The following is a 19,672-nucleotide window of genomic DNA, read 5'->3' on the forward strand; positions in this document are numbered from 1 at the left end:
ATTTGACCGTATTTATCAAATGTTTACTCTGCCCTTTGGTATTGGACTTAGTCTTCTGTGTCTATCCACAGACAAATTGGAACCAGCCTTCAATTTGCTAACATCACATATGCTCCTGGATAAATGCTCAAGTGTGTTGTGCATACCACTGTTATGTTAAACATGTTCCTAACATGTGTTATCATCATATCAACTTGGACAGAAGTCCTCCCAGAAAAGGTGAGTGAAGATAGGTCAGAAATACATATTTTGGTAAGAGAAATGGTTTCTAGAAATCATTTCTTTCTGGTTTTTCTTCCTATTTTAAAAGAACCAAGTAAGAAAAAAACCTCCACAAGCAAAACAAACGGTGGCTTCAGCACATGGATGGTCTCCAGTATCAAGGTGCACACACACTTTCTGTCTGTCTTAACTCACCCTCCAGACACAGTGCTCAGAATGCTGGTAATGTGCAGCCTTCAGTCTTAGGGTCTGAAAGAGAAGTTAGTGAAATAAGCTTCCTTCTTCCTATCTTGCTCCAGGGTTCCTCATGATCACCTTTCCTTGTAGTTTCCACCTAGAAAGTCAACACAGCTTACTGTCTTCTGTAATCTAGGTGTACTTTTCAACTCCTCTGTATTCTTGCCTTTTCACACCTTTACCATTCTTTGTTTGAATGTAAACCTCCCCCTGAACCTTTCTATGCCCTTTCAGAATGGTTTGGGAAGCTCTCTGTTTTGTTAAGACTTCTATCCTTACTCTTCTGTTCTTTCAGAAGGAAAGACTGATTTTTTTAAACAAAATTTTTCTTGTTTCCTTTGGCTTGAAGCACCAAACGGGTCTCTGAGTCTATAACATGGGCTTTTATTTTAGACGAGATTCAGGAGAAGAACATGGGAGATATTACAAATCATGTGTGCTCTTTTACTTACTTTCTGAATAAATTTTATATATTTTTCATGGATTAATACATTAATATAGCTACTAAATGCCTAGTATGTGCAAGACAGTATGCTAAGGTTTGGTGAGAAGATGGTAGACAAGGTATAGAGTGCTTTAAATTGTCTGCTTTGAAGTAAAAGGGTAGTTCTACAATCAAGTATCAATTACCTTCAGGTATATGAAGTCAAATATTCTCTTCCTCAGCTATAAAATTGAGATGTGGCTATGCACAGTACGTAGTTCTAGATATAATAAAGCAATACTTAGCAAATCTTTGTTGAATAAACAAAGGACTATAGAGCTGGAGAAGAAAAGTCTCTGGGAAAAATCAGTTAAAATTAGAATTAGGGATTTTGGTAAATATACAAATGGGAAAATAAGCACTCAAGTGAGAAAATATCGACTGTGAAGACATAGAATTGACGTTTTTAAAACAATTGCAGGGACCCAGAGGTGAAAAACAAATGTCTTTACAGACTTGTGGACCTCAAGGACCAGGTAAATGAAGTTGTTCAGTGGAAAGTGAGTTATTTTTAGAGCAAAAGGAACAGGAAATAATGCTTTACACACTGGTTTGTTGATTTATAGCACTTACTACTGAAGAGGTGATATTGGTTAAAAAGAAGTGGATTGGACTATGTTGAAAATGGATAAGCCAATTTGGTCATTCACAGGGAGGGGATCATCACACACCAGGGCCTGTTGCAGGGTGGGGGGAGTAGGGGAGGGATAGTAGGGAGTGGGGGGATTAAGGAGGGAGAGCATTAGGAGAAATACCTAATGTAGATGACAGGGCGATGGATGCAGCAAACCACCATGGCATGTGTATACCTATGTAACAATCCTGCACCCTCTGCACGTGTACCCTAGAACCTAAAATATAATAAAAATTATGTGTCTCATAAATATGTACAATTTTCATGTATCAATGAAATAAAGTAATTGCCAACAATAACAATAAAAAGAACTAGTAGCCTTCAAAAATATAGAGGTAGTTTACAGTTTAGGATCTCCTCTCCTGCAACTTTCATACCAGTTTATAATGAAAGTAACTCTTGGCCAGGCATGGTGGCTCATGCCTGTAATCCCAGCACTTTGAGATGTCGAGGTGGGTGGATCACCTGAAGTCAGAAGTTCGAGACCAGCCTGACCAACATGGCAAAACTCCATCACTACTAAAAATACAAAAAATTAGCCAGGCATGGCAGTGAGTGCCTGTAACCCCAGCAACTCAGGAAGCTGAGACAGGAGAATTGCTTGAACCCAGGAGGTGGAGGTTGCAGTGAGCTGAGATCATGCTACTGTACTTCAGTCTGGGTGACAGAGCAAAACTCCATCTCACAAAAAAAAATAAAGAAAGAAAGAAAGAAAAAAAAGAAAGAGAAAGAGAAAGAAAGGAAAGAGAGAAAGAAAAAGAAAAGAGAGAAGGAAAGAAGGAAAGAAACGAAGGAAGAAAGAGAAAGAAAGAAAGAAGAAAGAAAAGAAAAGAAAGTAATTCTCAAACCCAGATCTTACACACACATAGATTTTTTTTAAGAGAGCAGACACAAAACAGTCTAGAACCTGTTTGACAATCTTCTTGAATCCCACTTCTATCCTTTTAGTTTCATGCTTTGCATGAAAGTCTCATTGGACATAAATGGATACTATTCTGGGGGCAAGATGGATTCCACACTATGGCTGGCATCATGCAGGCAGAGTCCTTCCCACCAGCAACCTGGGTCCTGCGTTGGCTGCCATTTCAACAGTGCAGATGGGGCCTTCCACTTAGAATAGAGTGGTTTATGGCAGCTTAACACTCCCACGGGAACACAACTGAAAAAAGCTAGATCGAATTCAAAAAACACATCTGTTTCAAGGCATCAGAGAGCTGCAAAAGCAGTGAGGACTAGATGGGCTAAAATTCCAGATGGGAAAATCCCAGAGGAGTGAGGGAGGGATCTTTTGCAGCTTTTTCCTCAGGGCATTTGCCTGGTTCTGGGTGTGGCCATGAGGCTGAGAAGCCTTTCTTGGCTCCAGCAAGGGGTTCCTGTTGCTGGAAAAGGAGAAAACAGCAGAGGCTGGGCAGGTATGCAGCAAGGAGGTGACGCAACTGGTGATTTCAATGGCCTTAACACATAGCTAGTTTCTCCTCGAAGACACTTGTTCAATCTGGAATCTGAGCACGGTGGGAGACTTAGAAACTAAGTTTATAAATCTTAGAAAAGCAGAGCAGAACTTTCCTCCAGTTCATGGTTTTGAGGAGATGCTGACTGCTGGGGAGGAACTCTGGTTCACAGGGCCTGAGGTCAGTGGTGAGGTGACCTGTCTGCAGCCTCCGGTTCCCTGACAGCTTTGGCCAGTTCCAGGTATGGCCAGCATCTTGCTTGGCCCGACAGAGGGCCACTGTTGGGATAGGAAAGCAGAACTTTAGGCATTCATGTGAGGCTGAAATTCACTGGAGACTTGAGGAGCCTCAAACACACAGCTGGTTTCCCTTTAAGAAATTTGCAGAATTCTGAAGCTGCATGAAATAGGAGATTAAAAATAAAAAAACTCCTGAGAAGCAGATGGGAGTTTTCTGTATTCTGTGAGCACTGAGAAGTCAAGGCTCTCCCAGGTGCTGGGGTCCTGGTCAATACTTTATGTTCTCACTTAGAAGAAGGGCCTCATTATGGGAACAAGAACAAAACCAAGATACACTCAGTGCAGTCATAAGCCTGAGGAAGGTGCTTCTCCCAGCCCCAGTCTATCTGCCCCACAGAGGAAAGGGTTGATCCTCTCCTGGTGGAAGATAACATTGACAGCCTCCATAAGTTTTTATACACAAAATCTGCCATTCAACTAGGTATAAAGACTATTGAGGCCAGAATATTCTCATACTCTGTCATGCAAGGATGATGGAGTGTGTCTCCATACTATTTTTAGGCAATCTACCTCTTGAACACATTAATTGCTCTAATGGAAACACCTTTGTTATTAGCATGATAGAAAATAATCTATTATGCCCATAAACCAAACATACTGTTGATTAAAGAGCGCTGAAACTCTTGCAGCAGCCCTTCTGGGGGTATGACTCTAATAATTAAGTGCTGGTTGATCACTCTGCAGTATGTATTTTTGATTAGAGTGTAGAATAAACACACATGTATCTATAATACATTGTCTATGTTGAAATGTTTTAAAGTAAATAATAGCTTATATAATAGACTAGAAGCTCTTTAATAATTTGTTGTGTGTTTTCAAACAGCTAGAAGAGAGGATTTTGAATGTTCACAACACAAAGAAATGATAAATGTTTGAGGTAACTGATATGTTAATTATCTTGATTTGATCTTCATACATTGTATACACATACCGAAATATCATTCTGTATCCTATAAATATGTAAATTATTACATGTCAACTAAAAATAAAATAGAAAAAAATCAGAAGCCTTGGTAGATTCAACTCTGTGTGCCTAGCTAATTCAGAGCTCAGCATGCAATAGGGGATGAGTCACACTTGTTGAGTAAATTAATAAATTAAATATTTAGGCAAAATAATAAATGATGGCTGGGTGCAGTGGCTCACACCTGTAATCCCAGTGCTTTGGGAGGCTGAGAGGGGTGGATCACAAGGTCAGGAGTTCAAGACCAGCCAGGCCAACATAGTGAAACCCTATCTCTACCAAAACACAAAAAAAAATTAGCTAGGTGTGGTGGTAAGCGACTGTAATCCCAGCTACTCAGGAAGCTGAGGCAGAACTGCTTGAACCTGGGAAGCAGAAGTTGCAGTGAGCTGAGATTGTGCCACTGTACTCCAGGCTGGGCAACAGAGCAAGACTCCATTTCAAAAAATAGAATAATCATAATAATAATAAATGACGGATTACTCTGGGCATCATTTCAAACGAAAAGAATCAGAACAAGGGGCTGTTAGCATCTTTGTACCTCTTCTCCCTCACTCATTTTGAATCCCCAGTCGTGTCCTGTATCCCAATTGGTTCTCATATCCTGTCTTGGATTGCTTTGTTACCATTCTGATCATTTTCCATACCTTCCCTGGAAGGCAACTTAGCAAGGAGATTGGGAAGCAGGCACTCAGGTGTCAGGCAGATCTTATCAAGGGGCTTCGACTCTACAACTTACCTACCACCTGTTCGGCCACTAGCAAGTTACTTAACCTCTCTGGATCTAAGCCCTCTACTGCAAAATAGGTAAAGCATAGTAGCTTTCACAGAAAGTTGATGTGAGGATTAAATAAGATAACACTTGTCAAATGCTTAGGAGAGTGCCTTCAACATAGTTCAGTGTAATTGCACAATGAAATATTAGCAATTATTGCTAATTTGGATTTTCCAATCAAATAAACATTAAGATTACATCAAGATCGTGCACCTTAACAAAACAAAGATTCGGGAGTGATGACTCAAATAATAAATGCTAGAATATATACTTTTATGTTAATATTCTACCTTCAAAGAAGTCAACTTGAAAGACTAACACATCTGAGCTGAAGACATTTAAAAAGCAATCTCCTAACCCCGTCTCTATTAAAAATACAAAAAATTAGCTGGGCACGGTGGCGCCTGCCTGTAATCCCAGCTACTCAGGAGGTTGAGGCAAGAGAATTGCCTGAACCCAGGAGGCGGAGGTTGCGGTGAGCTGAGATCACGCCATTGCACTCCAGCCTGGGTAACAAGAGCGAAACTCCATCTCAAAAAAAAGCAATCTCCTAGTCTGTTAACATTTTCCAGTGTATACGGGTCTCAAACAGTTTGGGAGACCCCTAAAACCAGCTTCCTTGCTTCCTAGGCTTACATATATATATATAAAATATATAAGTATATAATATATATATTATATAAGAATATAGGTCTTATGCCAATGTTCTTATCTTTAAACCCTAATATATATAAAATATATATTATATACTTATATATATAATAATATACCAATTTTGGTAAAATATGTATATATCACCAAAATCGGTATCACTAACAGAATTATCTTACTTAACATAAGATTAAACTGAAAATTACACTTACTTTTCCAGAAATTAAATCTGACTTTAAAAGATGAATAATTTACAGACTCTCAACAATGGAAAGGATATGTCCCAGCTTTTAAATACCACTGCCAAAAAGTTCTTTTAGGTCAAGACTCACTCATTTGGGGGTAGGATAACACACTAGACTATTTACCTTCATTAAATTGAAACTATGGGAGGTGTGGAAGCCACCCTGCATTTGTCATTGGGTACATATTCTAGGAGCATTGCACAAGGACTGTTAGCAATTCCAGACAGCCAATCAAGCAGGTGTATATGAAAACCTGCATTAAACATCAATTAGTTTTCTCATCTCTGAGCAACAGAGCTGATTTTAAATCATATGAATGTGTACGGCAAGAGTTGCATATACCCCAAATTACCTTTTATAATCTTTTAGGAAGACATCAAATTGAATGCCAATAAACCCAACACAGCCAGTTTTTTTCCCACTGTCTAGACATATTCCTGTTTCTTTGGATTGCTACCAGAATAAGTAGTCGGCTTGAATTTGGAGGCCGTATTTTAGGAAATGTTCTTATCTTTAAACAGTAGTAGCACATTCAGTGCAGAGAGATGTCCATAGCATGAGAGGAGCATGTGGGAACTGGCACCAAATGAAGAAGATCAGATTCACTTTTCCCATCTCCCCTGCACTTCAAGCACATACGTGGTATGAGGAGGTGGTCAGGTAGAATCATCTGCACTATTTACATGGTTTATAGTATTTTCTCTTATGCTTCACGTGAGTACACTGTATTAAACTCTATCAGGTGGCTCTATTAAATTAGATGCATGGAGATATACTCTATACCACAGTCTTGGAAAGAATTCATAGATAAAATTCACTGTCTGCCAGGGACTATATTAAACATGTATTATTTTATGTAATCTTGTTTAAAGTTTTATATTTTAAAGTCACACAGTAAAATGGATTTTTTTGGTATACAGTTCTATGACATTTAACACAGGTATAGATTCACAAAATACCATCACAATCAGGATACAGAACAGTTCCATTACCCCATGAAACTCCCTGCTGTTCTCTTACAGTCAACTCTTTCTCCACCCTTAACCTTGAGCAGATCCATGGCAACCAAGCTCCTGTTTTCTGTCAATATAGCTGTGTCTTTTCAAGAATGTTACATAAAATGGAATTACACAATATAAAACCTTTGAGATTGGTTTCTTTCATCTAGCCGAATGCCTCTGAGATTCATCCAAGCTGTGTGTATCAATGTTCATTCCTTTCTATTGCTGGGTAATATTCCTTTGTATGGCTATATCATAGCTTATAAATTCATTCTCCCATTCTTTTGGGCTGCTTCCAGTTTGGGTGATTATACATAAAACTGCCGTAAATATTTACATATAGTTTTGTGTGAATGTAAGTATTCATTTCACTTGGAAAAATATCCAAGAGTGGTAGTGGTAGGTCATATGGTAAGATTACATACAGAAAAAACTACCAAACTTCTCCCAGAATGGCTGTGCCATTTTGCATTCTCAGCAGCAATGTGTGAGAGTTTCAACTGCCACACATCTTCATTAGAAGCTGGTATTGTCAGTAGTATTTTCAGTCATTTAATAGATATGTGGCATATAATACTCTTATTACACTATAAAATAGATAGTATTATTATCTCAGTTTTATGAGTGAAGAAACCAAGGTTCAGAGAGTCTAAGTAGATCACTATAGGCCTCACATTATGTAACGAGCAGAAGAATCCCAAGATTTAACTTGTGGTATAAAAGCAATCTATTTGACAAGACATGTATCTTCACATGTGACTTCTATTTGCAAATCATAAGCTTTAATACACCTTGTTGATTTCTTTTAAAAGTTGGGGATGCTTTGCATAACTGTCAGTTTACAAATAAGCTGGAAGATGCCTTCAATCAAAAACGTTCTTTCTTTTGAACAAAAAAAGAGATGGCTTAGCAGATAGACTGAAGACATCAATTTAAATTTTCTCTTGCATTAAAAAAGGTATTCAGGACAAAACCCACAAAAAACAAAAAAATAAAAAAGAAGAGAACACACACACAATGCTCCATGTGACCTTTTATTTCCCTTCTATTCTTTCTTCCCAGTGGGTAACCATTGCTTTTGGCTGGCCAGGAAAATGCCAGCTCTTAAAAACTATTTTTATAGATTTGAAAAGAGAACATTTTTTTGTTTTTTTTTTCTTTCCCCAGAGATTTTCTTTTTTCTTATCCTTCTTGAGCTATGGTCTTAGAACAATTTCACAGCCTCCCTGCAGCTATGATGGGGTTCCTTAGTAGAGATAAAGTCACAGAAGAATGAAAGGCTGATTGCTGGGTCTATTTACAAAGAAGAAATTTTAAAAAAAAAATCTGGCATCTTTGCATTTGTTATAATATATGCATATCATAAGCCTAGAAATATCAAACATTTGTGTATAATTTGATTAGATCATTTTCCATGGGCTTTTCTTTGACCTTTTTTAATTGGTTGATAAGCACTTGGTCTAACCACAGGCAGTTGATAATAAACTAGAAATAGAAGAATGTCCAAGATTCAGGCACTGGAAAGGAACCAATTACCTTTCCTAAAAGGGTAGATTTTCAACTTTGAGGACCAGAATAATTCTTTGATTTTTCTGTCATCCGGCTCATCTTTAGTGCAGTCGAGTCTCAGCTACCTGCTTGTGTGTGCTCTGGCCTGCCTCCCTCGGGTGCTTCCTTTCTTCCTACTCACCCAACTCTCCCTCCCACTTGGGAAAGTCCTTCTGTTGTGTACAGAGGATATTTTTAAAGCCATGTACCGGAACTTCAATGCTGCTGGGAAATTCCTCCAAACGGTTTTATTTGTAAAAGAAGTATGCTGCACGCTGACTTTTTCAGTATTTCATTACAGACCACAGATGGAGGAGTGCCTCCTAGGGTAGGTCACATGAAGCCTCTGGATTCTGCATCTGTGATCTTTCTCTGTGAGCCCCAAATATCTTATTTCCCTCCTCTCTTCCATCTCTTCCAGCCTGCAGCTTCTGCTTCTTTCAGGCACATTGGCTGAAAGGTCCCACTATCTTTGGAGAAAAATGAAACTGAATCCCTTCCTAACACCATACATAGAGCTGAAGTCCAGATGCATTGAAATGTAAAAGATAAATTGAGAAATATAATAGGAGAAAATGTAGGAGAGCATCTTTGTTAACTAGAGTAGGAAAAATTTATTAAACAGACATCAAAAGCACAACCATACGTCTTAAAAAAGATTAATATGTTTAAAAGTAGAAATTCGGTTCAATAAGGGCAAAGTTAACAGGCAGATGATAAAATTGAAAAAGAATTTATCATATCTAGAATTGACAAGAAACTCTTATCTATCGAGGAAAATACATTATATCAAAAATTCTTAAGCATCAACAAGGAAAAGACAGAAACCCCAGAAGTATGGATAAGGTGTACGAACAGGCGATCTATAGAAGAGCACACTGAAAAGACCCACAAGCATTGAAGAGATGCTCAGAATAATCTGTAAATAGACAAATTCAAATGCAAATAATTATGATAGATCACTTGACTGAAAAAAAAATAGAAAGCAAGACAATTTCAAGAGCTAGCAAACATATGGGGATGGAAAACTCTCAGGTATCCGGCTGTTGCTGGCTGAGGAGACATCTGGGGGAGTAATCTGGCAGTAATTAGTCAAACTAAGTATATGTAACTGTATAACCAGCAATTCTACCCCAGGTGTGTACACCAGATAAATTCTCACACAGATCCAGAGAGGGCCACGTGCAAGGTTGTGAACTGCAATTTAATTTGTGGTGGCAAGGAGAAGGAGGCACCCTAACTGTCCCTCACTGAGAAAGCAGGTGGATACAAAGAGATGGATGTGACCACACTGCAATTAGACACCATGAATTAGATGTTTGTGTGGCAACATGGAGGGACCATACAACATAGTGGAGGTGAAAGAAGAAATAGAATTAGTTATAATCCAGTATCATTGCTGTAAATCTGAAATACACACACAAAATCATCATATCCATTTTGCACATGAAAATATATACATTAAACACATTTATTTAGAACGATGGGGGAAAGGGGTAATGAAAGACATTAATGAGGATGAAGGGGAATAAATAAGCACAAGAGAGGAACCTCCATTAACCAGGGATGACATTGTGCTGTGAACCAAAGAGTGTTATTAACTGAAGCCCCTGTTCCCAAGAGGCAGGGTAAACAAAACGAAACAAATGTGCTCTGCTGAAACTTTCAAGCTTCCTCCAAAGGGGCCTGTCAAACTGGGGACATCCTACTTGTCCTCAGTTATTTCCTCTTAGGTCCTGAAAAGCACTAAACCTGGCCTAGACTGCTGAAAGAGCCGATGACATTTCTGCGTTTCCTCTCTATTCTGTTGGGGTGTTATCCATGGTATTGTGATTCTCAATATGTTATATTAACCTATGTATGGTATACATTTCTTGCCGCCTACTTATATTTAGGGTTCATGATTCTAAGTCCCATATATATGGGTGCCCATGACAAAATTCCGATCTTGGATACTTTTTGCTGCTCTCCCTTTTTCTAATAACAAATAATTTTCATGATAGTAAACAGTAAATCAAATGGCAAAACTTAAATGCCCATCAGTAAGAGACTGGTTAAATAATTATGATACATCCTTACAATACACTATGCGGCCACAAAAAGAAATGAAGAAGTTTTTAAGGCACCAGTATAGAATTAATTTCTAGAAGTAAGTGAAAAAAAAAAACCATGGAAAATCATATGGATAATATGCTACAATTTATAAGCTTGCATATCTCAAACATCCCTGAAAGAATATATAAGAAACTAATATGAGTTGCCTTAAAGGAAGAGACCCAAGTGACTGTGGACAGAGGTAGAAGGAGATTTTCTGTATGTTTATACATTTTGAATTTTTGGATTATGTGACTGCATTAACTATTTTAAATTAATATTTAAAAATCAGCAAATTTGGGGAAGGGGTTAGGGAAATGTTGTTAAAAAAAGGAAAGCTAAAAGAGGAGGATGAAATTAAAAATATAAAAATAAAAATTATGAATGTATAATAGTCAAGGATTAAAAGTTTTCAGAATATTATATATGTCATATCATATTATATCATATATATGTATAGATAGAGAATAAGCAAACATATTAAAATGATAATAACTATGCCCACTATTGATAGGTGTAAAATGATGCTGAATTTTTAAAACTTAATTTAAAAATTTTAATTTTTGGCCAGGCACAGTGGCTCACACCTGTAATCTCAGCACTTTGGGAGGCTGAGGCAGGCAGATCATGAGGTCAGGAGTATGAGACCAGCCTGACCAACATGGTGAAAACCCATCTCTACTATAAATACAAAAATTAGCCAGGTGTGGTGGTGTGTGCCTGTAATCCCAGCTACTCAGGAGGCTGAGGCAGGAGAATTGCCTGAACCCAGGAGGCGGAGGTTGCGGTGAGCCGAGATCGCGCCATTGCACTCCAGCCTGGGTAACAAGAGCGAGACTCCGTCTCAAAAAAAAAAAAAAAAAAAAAAAAAAAAACTGTGTATGTCAGAACTTACACACAAGTAAAGAATAATGCCTTTAGGGTCACCTTAAGAGGTAATACACTTACTTAAAGGTAGCTGCTATTGCTGAAACTATCCTGGGTTTTTCTAAGATAGGGTTTTAAAATTTGGGGTCCATGAAGTCTGTGGATAAAATCAGGAGCCTGTAAATCTGGGCAGGAAAAATTATATCTTCATTTGTACTAACCTCTTCATGAAAGTTAATGTTTCCTTTAATTATAAAAGCAATAGCAATACCTAAGTTTTTGTCACCAGTGAAAATACTGAGTCTAATTTTCTTCTGTTATTTTCCTATCACATTTTCGTTTTTGCAGATGTCTGTAAATATAATTCCCAGGTTGGTATTAGACATTTTTAGATCTTCTTATTTAATACATTATTAAAGAAGCAAACATGTTTTACTATGTCACAATTTTTATTTTGATAACTACATTCAATATAATTGGCTTTTTATAATTCTATATATTTTTTTATACTTATAAAAATTATTTTGAGACAGAGTCCAGGAGCCTTACCAGAGTGCATAAGCATCCCCAAACACAGAAAGTTAGACATCCCCACAAACATCTCATTTCAGGGCAAGAGAAGCAGTGATAATGCTTTATGACCATATGTTCTTCCTGACAAAAAAGCGGTCTTTAACAGTTTTGGCTAATTGCAAAAGTCAAATGCATTCTCAAAGAAAAAAGATAAGCCAATGCTGAAGATACTTTTGTGAAAGTTCTATTGACAAAGAAGATGGGTTTTGTTTTTTAGAGACACAGTATTCCTCTGTCATCCAGGTGGAATGCATTGGAGTGATCATGGCTTACTACAGCTTCAAACTCCTGGGTTCAAGTGATCCTCTGGCCTCAGCCTCCTGAGTAACTGAGGCTACAGGTATGCTCCACCATGCCTGGCTAATTTTTAATCTTTTATTTATTCGTGGTTTTTTTGGTAGAGATGATGTTTCTCTCTGTTGCCCAGGCTGGTGGCAAACTCCTGGGCTCAAGCAATCCTCCTGCCTTGGCCTCCCAAAGTGCTGGGAATACAGGTGTGGGCCACAGCACCTGGCTATGATGGAGTTTTATATACAGAATCATCAGGCCTTCTTTTATATCTCATCTTCAATATGCAAATAACGAATTCATTAGCAAATATTTATTGAACATCCTTTATGTATGAGGCACTATTGTAAGCACTGGAGTAAGTGCAGTGAGCAGGTCAGACATGTTACCTCCCTGGATGGTGTTTATGTTATAATGGAAGCAAATCGTCACAAAAAGGTAAGTTATAAAGAAATCTGACCACATCAGGTATTTATAAGTGATATGCTGAAAATAACGCAGAGTAATCTAATCTAGGGACTGAGGGGGTGACTAGAGTCATCCAGATGGTGGCTAGGTGCCTGGATCTGGCATTGCACTTCTTCCAGTCAAATCCTGGCTCCATGCACTCTGGCTCTGTGGCCTTGCCCAGTTGCCGACTCTCTAAATCCCAGTTTTGTTACCTGTGAAATGGGCATATTAACATTACCTACTTTAAAGAGTTGTTTCCAAGAAAATGGCTATTCCTAACATCTCCCCAAGAACCAAGCACAGAATTTTGGCAGTTTTAATACATTTTCTTAAAGAAGTCTCTTTCTTGGCATCGTAAGACACCTACTCAAGTCTCAGAGTTGTTAGGCTGTTTGATCCTAAGGCATCCAACGGCACAGACTGACATTAAAGCAAGAGAAGAACTAGCTTCCTCACTGCCGTTGTTCTCTACCATAGCCCGTGAGGACACAGGACCTGGGTGACTGAGAAAAGTGAATGAGGGGAATTATGTCAGAAACGACAGAGAAGGATGGACAGAAGTTCTGGCAGACACAGGTATTTCTAAGTAAGAAATGGTGTAGTTTATTAGGAGAGAATACTCTCAAGAAGGGGAGAGATGGATTCTGTGGCAGAAGGAGGTTCCTTCATTCAGCGTTTATGGAGAGAATAAAGGCCCTGGCCCTTCCAGTGAGGATATGCAGTAAACAAGACAATCAAGTCCATCACTCCTGGAGCCTGTATTCTCGTGTGGAAGACAGACAGCAAATGACACAATAACATTAAGAAATTCATGAGTAAATAAAGATAATTTCAGGAAATAATAATTGCTCTGAAGAACATAAATAGGGACCTATGATAGAAATGGGGTGTATGGGAGTTGGGGGATTTAACCTGAGTGAGAATCTCATCTCTTTTTTGAAAAGGTTGCTTTGGCTTCTGTGTGGATAGCACATTGGACGGGGATAAGAGCAGGAGTTGGGAGAGCTCCAGTAGCAGGAGGCTGCTCTAGGGGTCCATGCAAGGGATGATGGTGGCTTGGACGCGAGTGGTGGGATGCGGACGGGAGAGGCAGGTGGACAGATGAGACAGCTGAAACAGGAAAAGCAGGCACAAAGGCAAATACCACACAATGTAACAGAACGGGAGTTTAGAGCGGATGGAACACTCCGGAGTCATTCTGGTCCAGTTCCGCAGATGAGGAAACCACATCCCAGGAGGCTGAGGCGGCATGCCCCGCATCTCAGAAGCCCAGCAGTCCCTGAGCCTTCTGACCTCACATCCTCTGCCACACCACAGTGGAGAAACCAGAACCGGATGAGGAGCCAGAATGCACAGAAGAAAAAAGAGGTGAGGGAGCGAGGAGGAGGGAGAATAGAGAGAGAGAGAGAGAGAAAGGGAAAGAGGCAGCGAAGGGGCAAAGAAAATGAAAGGAAATCCAGGTGTAATGAGTGGGGAACCACAAGAGGTGAAATCAGGGATGGGGGGAGGCAGGGGAGAGGAGTGTGGCGGGCCTTGTTGCTGGGATTATTTAGGGCGGATAGTCTCCAGTTAAGGTTCGGTTTCATAGCCCATTGCCTGGCTCACTGCAGCTGTCAGGGCACCAGAGGCAGCAGTTGGAGCAGCTGCCTGCACCACCTGAGCCACAAGGACAACGGCAAGGGAAGTGCAGATGGGCAGGAAGTCCCTCTGGGTCAGAGCCAAGGTAGCCAAGATCATGCTGTTCTTGCCCACCACGTGGGATGCTCAGGCTTCCTAAGGCAGCCCAGAGACCAGCCCCGTCCTTTATCCTTAGCATCGCCACCACTGTCACCATCATCGCCATGCTGCCATTTCTCAGGATCACGTGCCAGGGGCTGTGCGTGCATTTCTCTCTTCCATCCTCACAGAAGCACTTGAGGGAGGTATAGCTTTCCCCAGTTTACAGATAAACACACGATGGCTCCATTCATTAACTCACCAACCTCATTTCTGAGCCAGGAAATGGCAGAAAGGCCCTGCTGTCATTTTGTTATTTTTGTTTTGTCTTGTTTTCTCCTCTTAAAAAGGACACATGGAGCCCTGGGTCGGTGCCCTGCACTAAAGGGATCCGGTGTTTACTCCTTCCTGCAGCTGGAGGTCACTCGGCCTGGACTGATGAGGCCGGGAGAAGCCCGTGCTCTGTCTGGTCCTCACAGCCCCCTCAGCCACTCCAGGGAATGCTCAGACCCAGTTGCACAGGCAGGCCACAGAATGCAAACAGAGCTTTCTTTTAGAATTTTTACGCTGTTTTATTGTTTAATATGGACAACTACTGACCTTCTCTTTTTTCCTTCAAGGCCCCTTTCAAATGTCACCTCTTCTATGAAGGTTTTATTTCTTTCCAGGCAAAATAAATCACTCCCTTTTTGGAGCCCTCATAGTTTTACATTCTGGCCTAAAGCACTTGTTTGCCTCCTCTGTCAGAGCATGGGTTTCTTGAGGAAAGGGAATGTGTTTTAATCATTTCTGTATCCTTGGCATCTAGCACAGTGCTTGGCACAGTCAAAGCTGTCAATAAATGTCAGCTGAACTGAAAAGCAAAAAATAGAAAGGTCATTTGCTGGGGTCAGTGTGCATCAACCACTTCCATCCTTGTTTCCTTAACTCAGAAACTCAAATGAAGAAAGACATTGTCAATCTCATGAGCAGTCCATATTTTTTTTCTATTGGTAAGAGATAAAGTAAATAGCATGTGGATTTCCTTTGGAAGAATAACAAATAAAATTATTTTGTAAGGATGTGAGTTATAAAATTAAGTTTTTATCGTCTCCAAATTGTCATTTTTCAAGATAAAAAGTATAAGTAATAAATATGAATGTTCCTTTTTTATTTCAGACTTTTGCTTCATGGGCAATAGAAATGAGATGGTCTGTTATAATATTAAAGCATAAGCACAGATATAACTCAGTGCAAAGGCAAGTATCATAGGGCACATGATATTTTCATATTTTTATGTGTTACTATGAGTAACACTATTGCAAATTCATTTTATTTATGATTTGGTCTTTGTAGCTTCAATTTCATTATTAACTGAAATTTCATAGCATCATTCTTCCTGACATACAATGAAGATAAAAATGCTTCATATTTTCCTCATCTATCCTTGTCTTTTTCTTTATTAAAAATATAGCCACTGGCAAAAGAAAAAAAAGAAGTAGCCATAAGCATACTGAAATTACAACTCAGACACATGACAATGATCTCTAACCATGACACCTGTGACTGCATCCAGCCAAATGTGGACCCAAAAAAAGAAATACTCATATTTATTACTTATATTTTTTTCCTTGCAAAATGACAATTTGGAGATAACAAAAAGTTAATTTTACAACTCATATCCTTATAAAATACTTTTATTTGTTATTCTTCCAGAGGAAATCCCTATGCTACTTACTTTATCTCTCACCAATAGAAAAAAATACAGACTGCTCATGAAATTGACAATGTCTTTCTTCATTTGAGTTTCTGAGTTAAGGAATAAGGATGGAGACAGTTGGCTTACACTGGCCCCAGTAAATGTCCTTTCCATTTTTTGCTTTTCAGTTCACACTAGGAGCTCACTCAGGACTTAGCTGGCAGAGAGGACAGTTTGAGGCCTATGTGCACTTCCCAGCACAATCTCTCACATTCTTTTCATTTTTTATCACTTAAGATATTGAAAAACTAATATGCAAGGATGCTCTCATTATAGGGTTAATCTTCAATCTTCTCTGATTATATTTAAATTTATGTCATAAACTTTAGAAATTAACGAGTACTAGTGTATACCTTATTATTAGCATAATCCAAGTTGGCCTCATCTACAAATAGAGTTATAATTATAAAAATTATATCTTTCAGACTCCTACTTTCTCAAAATGGAATTTGTCCCCACTAAAAGTTATCCTTCAAAGTAGTGCTTCACCTGTGCCCACAAATACCTGTGGCTACTGCAGTTACTGTGTGGCTTCTACCAGGCTTTTTCTCCTAACCTAGCTCTCATTGGTTGATATTTGTTATCTTCTGTCAAACCTTCCTGAAGGTCGCTCAGCTTTGCAGCATGGATGGTGCAAAAATGTAAATGTTGTTCTCTCTGATACTGTTTCCAAAGCTAGCGAATTGCAGGATGTCACCATGGGGCAAGCTCCATGAATGGAGGGATTGGGGATGAAGAGAGAACTGCTCTTTCTAACTAAGTTTAGAGTCCTAAGTTACTGAACTTCTCCCTAACTCTGTATTAGTTTCCTGTTTTTGCTATACTGAATTACCACAAACTTAGTAGTTTAAACCAACACAATTAATTATCTTACAGTTATGGAGGACAGAAGTCCAATCAAGGCCGTATTGGGCTATAGTCAAGATGTCAATGGGGCTGTGATTTTTATCTAAAGGCTGTTAGGGAGACTCTTCTTCCAATTTATAGATGCTACCTGCACTCCATTGCTCATTGTCCCATCCCCTATCTTTAAAGCTGACAATGTTGCAGCTCTTTAACCTTTTTCCAAGTAATGTATCCCTTTAACTTTCCTGTTTTGCTTCCCTCTTCCACTTTTGTCTTTTTCTTTTCTTTTTTTTCTTTTTTTTTTCTTTTGAGATGGAGTCTCACTCTGTTGCCCAGGCTGGAGTGCAGTGGCGCGATCTTGGCTCACTGCAACCTCCACCTCTTGGGTTCAAGTGATTCTCCTGCTTCAGCCTCCTGAGTAGCTGGGATTACAGGTGAGCACCACCACACCTAGCTAATTTTTGTATTTTTAGCAGAGATGGGGTTTTGCATGTTGGCCAGGCTGGTCTTGAACTCCTGACCTCAGGTGATCCACCTGCCTCAGCCTCCCAAAGTGCTGGGATTACAGAAGTGAACCACTGTGCCCTTCCCTCTCTTCCACTTTTTAGGGGCCTTTTATTACATTAAGCTTTGTCAGATAACCTAAAATAATTTCCCTATTTTAAGGTCACCTGATTAGCTATCTTAATTCCATTTGCAAACTTAATTATCCTTTGCCATGGTTCTGAGGATTAGGACATGAGCATCTTGGGGGAGAATATTATTCTGCTACCAAGTATGTGTTTTTTTAATATTTTAATTTCCATAGGTTATTGGGGAACAGGTGGTGTTTGATTACGTAAGTTCTTTAGTGGTGATTTCTGAGATTTTGGTGCACCGTCACCCGAGCAATATGTATTATATTATATTATATTACTATAAATCACAATTTCTTTATCCACTCATTTGGTTTGGTTCCACATTTTTACAATTGTCAATTGTGCTGCTATAAACATGTGCGTGCAAGTATCTTTTTCATATAATGACTTCATTTCCTCTGGGTAGGTACCCAGTAGTGGAATTGCTGGATCAAATGCTAGTTCTACTTTTAGTTCCTTAAGGAATCTCCACACTGTTTTCCATAGTGGTCGTACTAGTTTACATTCCCAACAGCAGTGCAGAAGTGCTCCCTGATCACCACATCCATGTCAACATCTATTATTTTTTTATCATGGCCATTCTTGAGGTAGTAAGGTGGTATCGCATTGCGGTTTTGATTTGCATTTCCCTGATCATTAGTGATGTTGAGCATTTTTTCATATGTTTGTTACCCATTTGTATATCTTCTTTTGAGAATTGTCTATTTATGTTCTTAGCCCATTTTTTGATGGGATTGTTTGTTTTTTCTTACTGATTTGAGTTTGTTGTAGATTTTGGATATTAGTCCTTCATCAGATGTACAGATTGTGAAGATTTTCTCCCACTCTGTGGATCATCTGTTTACCCTGCTGACTGTTCCTTTTCCTGTGCAAAAGCTCTTTAGCTTAATTAAGCCCCAGCTACTTATCTTTGTTTTTATTGCATTTGCTTTTGAGTTCTTGGTCATGAAATCCTTGCCTAAGCCAAAATCTAGAAGGATTTTTTCAATGTTATCTTCTAGAAATTTTTAGTTTCAGGTCTTAGATTTAAGTCTTTAATCCATCTTGAGTTGATTTTTGTATACAGTGAGAGATGAAGATCCAGTTCCATTCTCCTACATGTGGAGAACCAATTATCCCAACACCGTTTGATGAAAAGGGTGTCCTTTCCCCACTTTATGTTTTTGTTTTCTCTGTCAAAGATCAGTTGGCTGTAAGTATTTGGGTTTATTTCTAGTTCTCTATTCTGTTCCATTGATCTAGGTGCCTATTTTTATACCAGTACCATGCTGGTTTGGTGACTATGGCCTTATAGTATAGTTTGAAATCAGGTAGTGTGATGCCTCCAGATTTATTCTTTTTGCTTAGTCTTGCTTTGGCCATGTGGGCTCTTTTTTAGTTTGATATGAATTTTAAGATTTTTTTTTTTTCTAATTCTGTGAAGAATGATGGTGGTATTTCAATGGGGATTGCATTGAATTCATAGATTGCTTTGGCAGTATGGTCATTTTCACAATATTGATTTGCAATAGCATCCAAGGATATAAAATACTTAGAAATAAATTAATAAATGCCATGCAAAAATTCTATGCTGAAAACTACCAAACTGCTGACAGAAATTAAAGAAGACTTTTGAAAATGCAGAAAAGTACATTATATTCATGGATGAGAAGGCTCAATATTGTTAAGACAGCAATACCACCAAACTGATCAATAGATTCAATGCAATTTCAATACAAATACCAGCTGGATTTTTGTTAGAAATTGACAAGTTAATTCTAAAATGTGCAAAGCATTCAAAATAGGACACATTAGTCATTTGTGGCAAATATTCATGCAATTCAGTTGAAAACATTATTGAGCTTCTAAATATTCCCATAGGTGTAGTAAAAGAGGAAACAGCAGCATAACAAAGTGGTAAGACAGCTCTGGGCTTAAATCCTAGCTCTGTTGCCCACAACCTTTACACATC

Source organism: Aotus nancymaae, unplaced genomic scaffold (genome assembly GCF_030222135.1).
Source record: "Aotus nancymaae isolate 86718 unplaced genomic scaffold, 86718_ANA_hifiasm-v0.15.2.pri h1tg000064l_1, whole genome shotgun sequence".
NCBI classification, from domain to species: Eukaryota; Metazoa; Chordata; class Mammalia; order Primates; family Aotidae; genus Aotus; species Aotus nancymaae.